Genomic DNA, 6,613 nt, shown 5'->3' on the forward strand with positions numbered 1-6,613 from the left:
TATGTCATCAGAATGCTCTTGATTATCTCAACAAGTATCTGTAAAATTTCTTCCCCAAATTAATTTCCATTTGATTTTACTGAAATTTCATTGTTTTTATGATTTCTGTCAACTTAATTTGATTATTTCCAAGGTCACGTCAACCTAGTAGAAGGAAGAAAATCCAAGAAAACCACAATTTTAATTCCATACACGGTACTGGATCTTTCTACAAATTCATGGATAAAAACATCCTTTTTTTGATTGAGCGGAGGGGGAGTAAGAGAGTGAAATCACTAACATGACTCTATCAGCCTTACATTTGGGACGAATAAAAATAACCTTGTTTCAGTGAAGCGTGGAATTTAATTGGCTCCCAATCTTTTCCCCGCATGCATCTGGTGGCCAGTACTACAGTAGAAAATTTTAAACTAGAAGGAGACATAATCCAATTAAATTTCCTTTTAAAAATGTCAAAGCAAATAAATCCAGGGCCTATGAGCTCACACACAGCTTTGCTGTTCTCACCGGGCAGCTGCTGTTTACTGGGTTTCCATCCAGGGCCATCTTTGCTTCCCATTTCAAGGATATGTGGTTTTACAGATCGGCAGCTACATTTTTTTCCACCATTGATGAATAAGTAATTTATTGCCAACTTCTCTGACATCTTAAGTAGCTCTAGTGACAGCCAGATTGAAAGCTGTCATGGGGCCCTCTTGTAGGCAATGATTTCCAGCCATTTTAGAGTCATGATTTTGCATTATTGCCGAATTTCACTCTGCATTTCATAGTTCTTCCTTCTTCCAGAAAATGCTACGTGGCACATGCTGTTTATGCTCCCGATTAAACTGAATTTTGTTTTGAGATTTGGGTACCGTCTCTGGAATTACCTGGAAGTCACACTGGAGACTTTGGATCCGTCCACCGTTTGTCAAGAAGTTGCTTTGTTCCGAGCTGTACTGTGACTTTCATAGACATTTTATTAATTTTGAAAAATGCAAAATTACGTAGTATCTTTGGCTTCCTCTGGAAGCTGACTTGGAGACAAGGATTTGAGTATAAATGGTTTTTTGGACGAAGTGAAGGGAATAACTAGCAAGGGAGTAGGGAAGTGAGAAATAGAAGAGAAGGAGTTAACACAGGGCATATTATCAAACCAGTAAAAATGTGAATGACTGGAGCGTAATGCCTCTGGGAAACACAGGGATGCAGTGGCTGATAGGTACCTCAGCGTTATCCCATCCGTCAACTCCTGTCATTGTTTGAGAGCTGCTCCTGAAGTGGGTGAAAATAATGAATTCCCAGGCACTTGTGGCATGTTACAGGGACAGCCAAATCAGGCCTCAGAGGCCAAAGGGAAGGTCTCAGGAGAAGGAGTGCAGGTGCTGATGGCTGGAAGTTAGGCGGGTGTGCGCCAAAGTGGAAAGGGTGAGAGGATCAGGAGAGGTGCAGGCAGAACCCGCTACACACAGATAGTTAAGATTCTGATCATGCACCTTTAGGCGGGGTGTTTTACAGAAATACAAGCAGGCTCGTCCCCGTCTAAAACAGGAGGGATTGACTGCTGTGGATGAGCTCACCTGCTGTAAAATTACCATGCAGCTATTTCCACTTAAAATGTATGTGCACTGCTGGGAAACAACATGATCTGGAGTTTTCTTCGCATTTTGTAGTGTGGGATGAATAAAAGGTCAGTGAGGACAAAGAATATTTTAACTCACTGCCCAGTCATAAATATTATGTAACGTTTGGAGCACTTGCAGATTTATTAGAACAATTAGGCAGTGGTAGTGAGGGGATTTCTCATGTTAGCAAAGACCTCTTTATTTTACAAAGAGATCGGCCATGTGATTCCTTTAGGTGGACCCAATTACAGGCAAAATTATGAGGAAGATACTTTTTCCCTCTACTCTATCGATGCCCCATCCCCCTGAGTTTCTTAACTCTTATCTCCTGCTTCCTCCTTCCTTTAGATCCCAATTTGATTCCTGTTAGTTCGTTTAAACAGATACCTGTGAAAATCTCCCTAAAACTGAGGGCCAGCTACAATTCTGGTATCAATTCCAGTGTGTATTTTTCCCCCCGTACCAAGCAATTCTCAACAGCAGCTGAGTGTCCTGCAAGTCAACTCAGTTCTGGCACTATCTACCTGGAGATAACCTCAGATCCCCACAGGTTACGGGCTCAGTTCCACAAGACTGCCTCCCCTCCTTCAGATGCCATTCACAAGTCCAGATTGTCGCCTGTGCTTCTGACCAACTGGCTGTGGATTGGAGGTTCCCATGACCTCCTCCTTGGGAGGGGCTGCTCATAGGACTCAGAGAAACACTTCACTTACTAGATAACCTGTTTATTAAAAAAGGATATAACTCAGGAACAGCCAGATGGTAGAGATGCATAGGGCAAGGTATGGTGGAAAGGGCACAGAGCTTCCATGCCCTCTCTGGGCTCACCACTCTCCTCACATCTCCACGTGTTTGCCAACTCAGAAGCTCTCCAAACCCTGTCATTTTTGGTGTTCACAGGGGCTTCTTTATAGAGACACGATTGATTAAATCATTGGCCGTTGGTGAATAAACTCAAATTCCCGCCCCTCTCCCCTCCCGGGAGGTGTGGGAATGGGGAGTGGAGGCGGGGGACTGAAAGTTCCAACCCTCTAATCACGTGGTTGGCTCCACTGGCAACCAGCCCCCATCCTGGTGCTTTTCAATCGTGTTTCATTAACGTAACAAAAGAGACCTTATCGCTCTCATCACTTAGGAAATTCTAAGAGTTTTAAGAACTCTGTGCCAGAAATGGGGACAAAAACCAAATATATATTTCTTATTATAAATCACCATATCATATTGCCAGTGTACAGACCTTGGGTTCCTCAAGCACTGCAAATATGCCTGTGGCATTTATCAGATATTTAGGCAGAAAAAGTCATTCCCACCTAGAACCTGGAGAAAAGTGACAAAGGGAAATAAATTTGAGGGAAGTGGTATTGATTTTAGAGAGAGAGTATAGGGGGGCTGGAGCAGTCAGGAAGGTATTGTGTGAGCCATGGGATTTAAAGTGATCAGGGTTAAAAGAAATGCATTATTGTTACTTTTTTTGGGGGGGTAATTTCCTCCCACCCTTCTAGGTTCTTTTGGCTGGTTGAATAATTAAAATGAGATTAAGACAGCTTAACAGGAGAAAAAAACAAAATTTAGTTACGTATGTATAGGGAATCCATATAAACATGGGAGATTCTAAAGACAGTCAGGCAAAATGAGGTTTATCTGTCATTCTTGACTAAGGGGCTAAGGAGAAGGGGCTAGGGGTCTGGGACTGCAAAGGGAAGGAAAGCAATTCACAGGAAGATGAAAAGAGCAAATGTTTGGTAAATAAATGTTTGCAGGGCCATGCAGAAACAATGGGACACAGTGAGGAATTTTAACAAACAGACTTTGCTAGGTTCCTCCCTGTCTACCTCACATGTAGTTATCTAACGGTGATAGCTCCCTTCTAGGTACGGGCCCTGTATCTAAATTCTTTTAGGCAGTTAAGGGGGAGGTAAAAGTGCCTCCTGAGTCATTTGTTTCTTAAAAATAATCAACTCTGTATGACAGTCTCTAGGTACAGATGAACTGGTTTGCAAGGCAGAAATAGAGACACAGATGTGGAGAACAAACATATGGACACCAAAAGGGAAAGGGGGGGGGGGTGGGATGAATTGGGAGATTGGGATTGGCATATATACACTAATATGTATAAAATAGATAACTAATGAGAACCTGCTGTATAGCACAGGGAACTCCACTTCGCTGTACAGTAGAAACTAACACAACATTGTAAAACAACTATACCCCAATAAAAAAAAATAATCAACTTAAAATAATCTTCATGCCAGAGAGACACATTTTGGGGTGGCAGATTTTGCTCCCCTACATTATTTTTTCATCTTAAATTATCCTTAATTTCAAATCTCAGGGTATTTACTTGAGTTTCATTTACCCAAGTTTGGCTTGTTGCTAATAAATTTAATTCTCATCTCCAAATTCTTGAGTTATCATTATTCCAGTATAAGTTCTTCTATTTCTTTTTCTTTTGTTGTTAGGATTTAAATCATGATTCCTTGCTCAAAAAACAAACAAACAAAAAACCAAACAAACCAAAACTTTTGCTGCCTAATAAGGTATGAGGAAGGATCTACTAGTATTGACCTGTTTCATGAGAGAATCCTTTACCCAAATAATTTCATTGTAATGTTATGAGTTGCATAATGTATTTCTTTTTGTATTGAAAACTTGTGTTTAAAAAAACCTATCAGGGTCTTCCCTGGTGGCACAGTGGTTGAGAGTCCGCCTGCCGATGCAGGGAACACGGGTTCGTGCCCCGGTCCGGGAAGATCCCACATGCCGCGGAGCGGCTGGGCCCGTGAGCCATGGCTGCTGAGCCTGTGCGTCTGGAGCCTGTGCGCCACAATGGGAGAGGCCACAACAGTGAGAGGCCCGCGTACCGCAAAAAAAAAAAAACAAACACCTATCAGGGAATAGTGATTCTGAATGTATATATTTGTTCTATATTCTTCTATAACATGGTAAAATTTAAAAATAAAGTCAGCCCTCCATATCCATGGGTTCTGCATTCACAGATTCAACCAACCATGGATCAACAGTATTTGGAAAAAAAATTCCAGGGAGTTCCGAAAAGCAAAACTTGAATTTGCCACACACCAACTATTTACATAGTATTTATATTTAGGTATTATATTTATATTTAGTATTTATATTTACAACTATTTACATAGCATTTACATTGTATTAGGTATTATAAGTAATCTAGAGATGATTTAAAGTATGCAGGAGGATGTTCATAAGTTATATGCAAATACTACACCATTTTATGTGAGGGACTTGAGCATCCTCAGATTTTCGTATGCGCAGGGGGTCTCAGAACCAATAAGATACTGAGGGACTACTGTACCACTTAAGAGTGAAAATTGCTTTAACTTTTATAATGAAACTTTTGAGGACATGTTGAATAGTCGAACTGAATGACTATTGATCTCAGACTTCATTGATTAAAAAGAAATATATAGCAGTCCTCCGGCTCCGTGGAGGGCGGGGTGGCGCGGCGCCTGGCGCTCAGGCCAGTGGCTGGCACGTGGGGCACGCAGGGGCTTCAGCTCGTGTTGGAAATGGGGGCCGAGTGCTCTAAAGAGGCGGGATGGAGTTGTATGTTGCATTTGAACTCTGTGGAGGGCGGTCTTGGCTCACTTCTAAAGCTTTGGTGTCTTCTAAGTTGGAGGAGCTTATTTAATGAAAAGTGCCTTAGGCCGAAAAAGCAAACATGAGGGTAGCAGGTGCTGCAAAGTTGGTGGTAGCTGTGGCAGTATTTTTGCTGACATTCTATGTTATTTCTCAAGTATTTGAAATAAAAATGGATGCAAGTTTAGGAAATCTATTTGCAAGCATTGGACGCAGTTGCACGTTCTACAGAACCTCCCAGATATAAATGTGGGATCTCAAAAGCTTGCCCTGAGAAGCATTTTGCTTTTAAAATGGCAAGTGGAGCAGCCTCTGCCTGGAGGACAATGTTTTAATGAGTGGTGTTAAGAATAATGTTGGAAGAGGGATCAATGTTGCCTTGGTAAATGGAAAAACAGGAGATCTAATAGACACCAGATATTTTGACATGTGGGGAGGAAATGTGGCCCCATTTATTGAGTTTCTGAAGGCCATACAAGATGAAACAATAGTCTTAATGGGAACATATGGTGATGGAGCAATCAAACTCAATGATGAGGCCCGGCAGCTCATTGCTGAATTGGGGAGTACATCTATTACTCATCTTGGTTTTAGAGACAACTGGGTCTTCTGTGGTGGATAAGGCATTAAGACAAAAAGCCCTTTTGAACAGCACATAAAGAACAATAAGGACACAAACAAATATGAAGGATGGCCCGAAGTTGTAGAAATGGAAGGATGCATCCCCCAGAAGCCAGACCGATGTGGAGAAAATTGAAGGGAGCACACTTTCACTTGCTAATGGGAAAGCCCTAACCGAAAAACTACATGTAAGTATTTTAAGAGCATGCAGGCATCTCGGTGTGTGCGTGCCCATTATCTCTTTTGATATCAGGATTATTTATTGCTAATGTAAATAGGCATCTTTGTAAATAGTCATCATAATGAGCAAATCACTGAACCATTTCTAAGCACATCTCCCTAATGGTAGAATGTTCAGACTGTGATCATAATGGCATCTTTTAATTCTAAAAGCATTACCCAATAGATAACTGAACAGATTTGAAAAATATATTGATATATATAGTAGTCGCTGTGAAAATCTATCATGGAATAACGTGGATTTTAGGAAGGAGACTTTGTTTTATATATATATATATATATATATATATATATATATATATTATATATGGCCTTTTGATGATAGTATCTTTTAAATTAAAAAGATATTGGGCTAAATATATATGTGTGTGTGTGTACATGTATATATACACACACATGAAATACACACACATTTTGTATATGCACACACACAGATGCACAATGATTTACTGCTTTTGGGCATAGGAAGCATATTTCACTAAGATCCATGTAGCATGAATTGCACAGAACACACCCTAGGAGTTGGTTTAGCCATC

General features: G+C 40.8%; 1 pseudogene; it reads left to right on the forward strand.

Annotated features, from left to right (window-relative positions):
- Positions 1 to 5,135: 5,135 nt before the first annotated feature.
- LOC101317936 (protein FAM3C-like) lies at positions 5,136 to 6,320 on the forward strand (annotated as a pseudogene).
- Positions 6,321 to 6,613: the final 293 nt, after the last annotated feature.

The sequence above is a fragment of the Tursiops truncatus genome, chromosome X (assembly GCF_011762595.2).
Source record: "Tursiops truncatus isolate mTurTru1 chromosome X, mTurTru1.mat.Y, whole genome shotgun sequence".
Lineage (NCBI taxonomy): Eukaryota > Metazoa > Chordata > Mammalia > Artiodactyla > Delphinidae > Tursiops > Tursiops truncatus.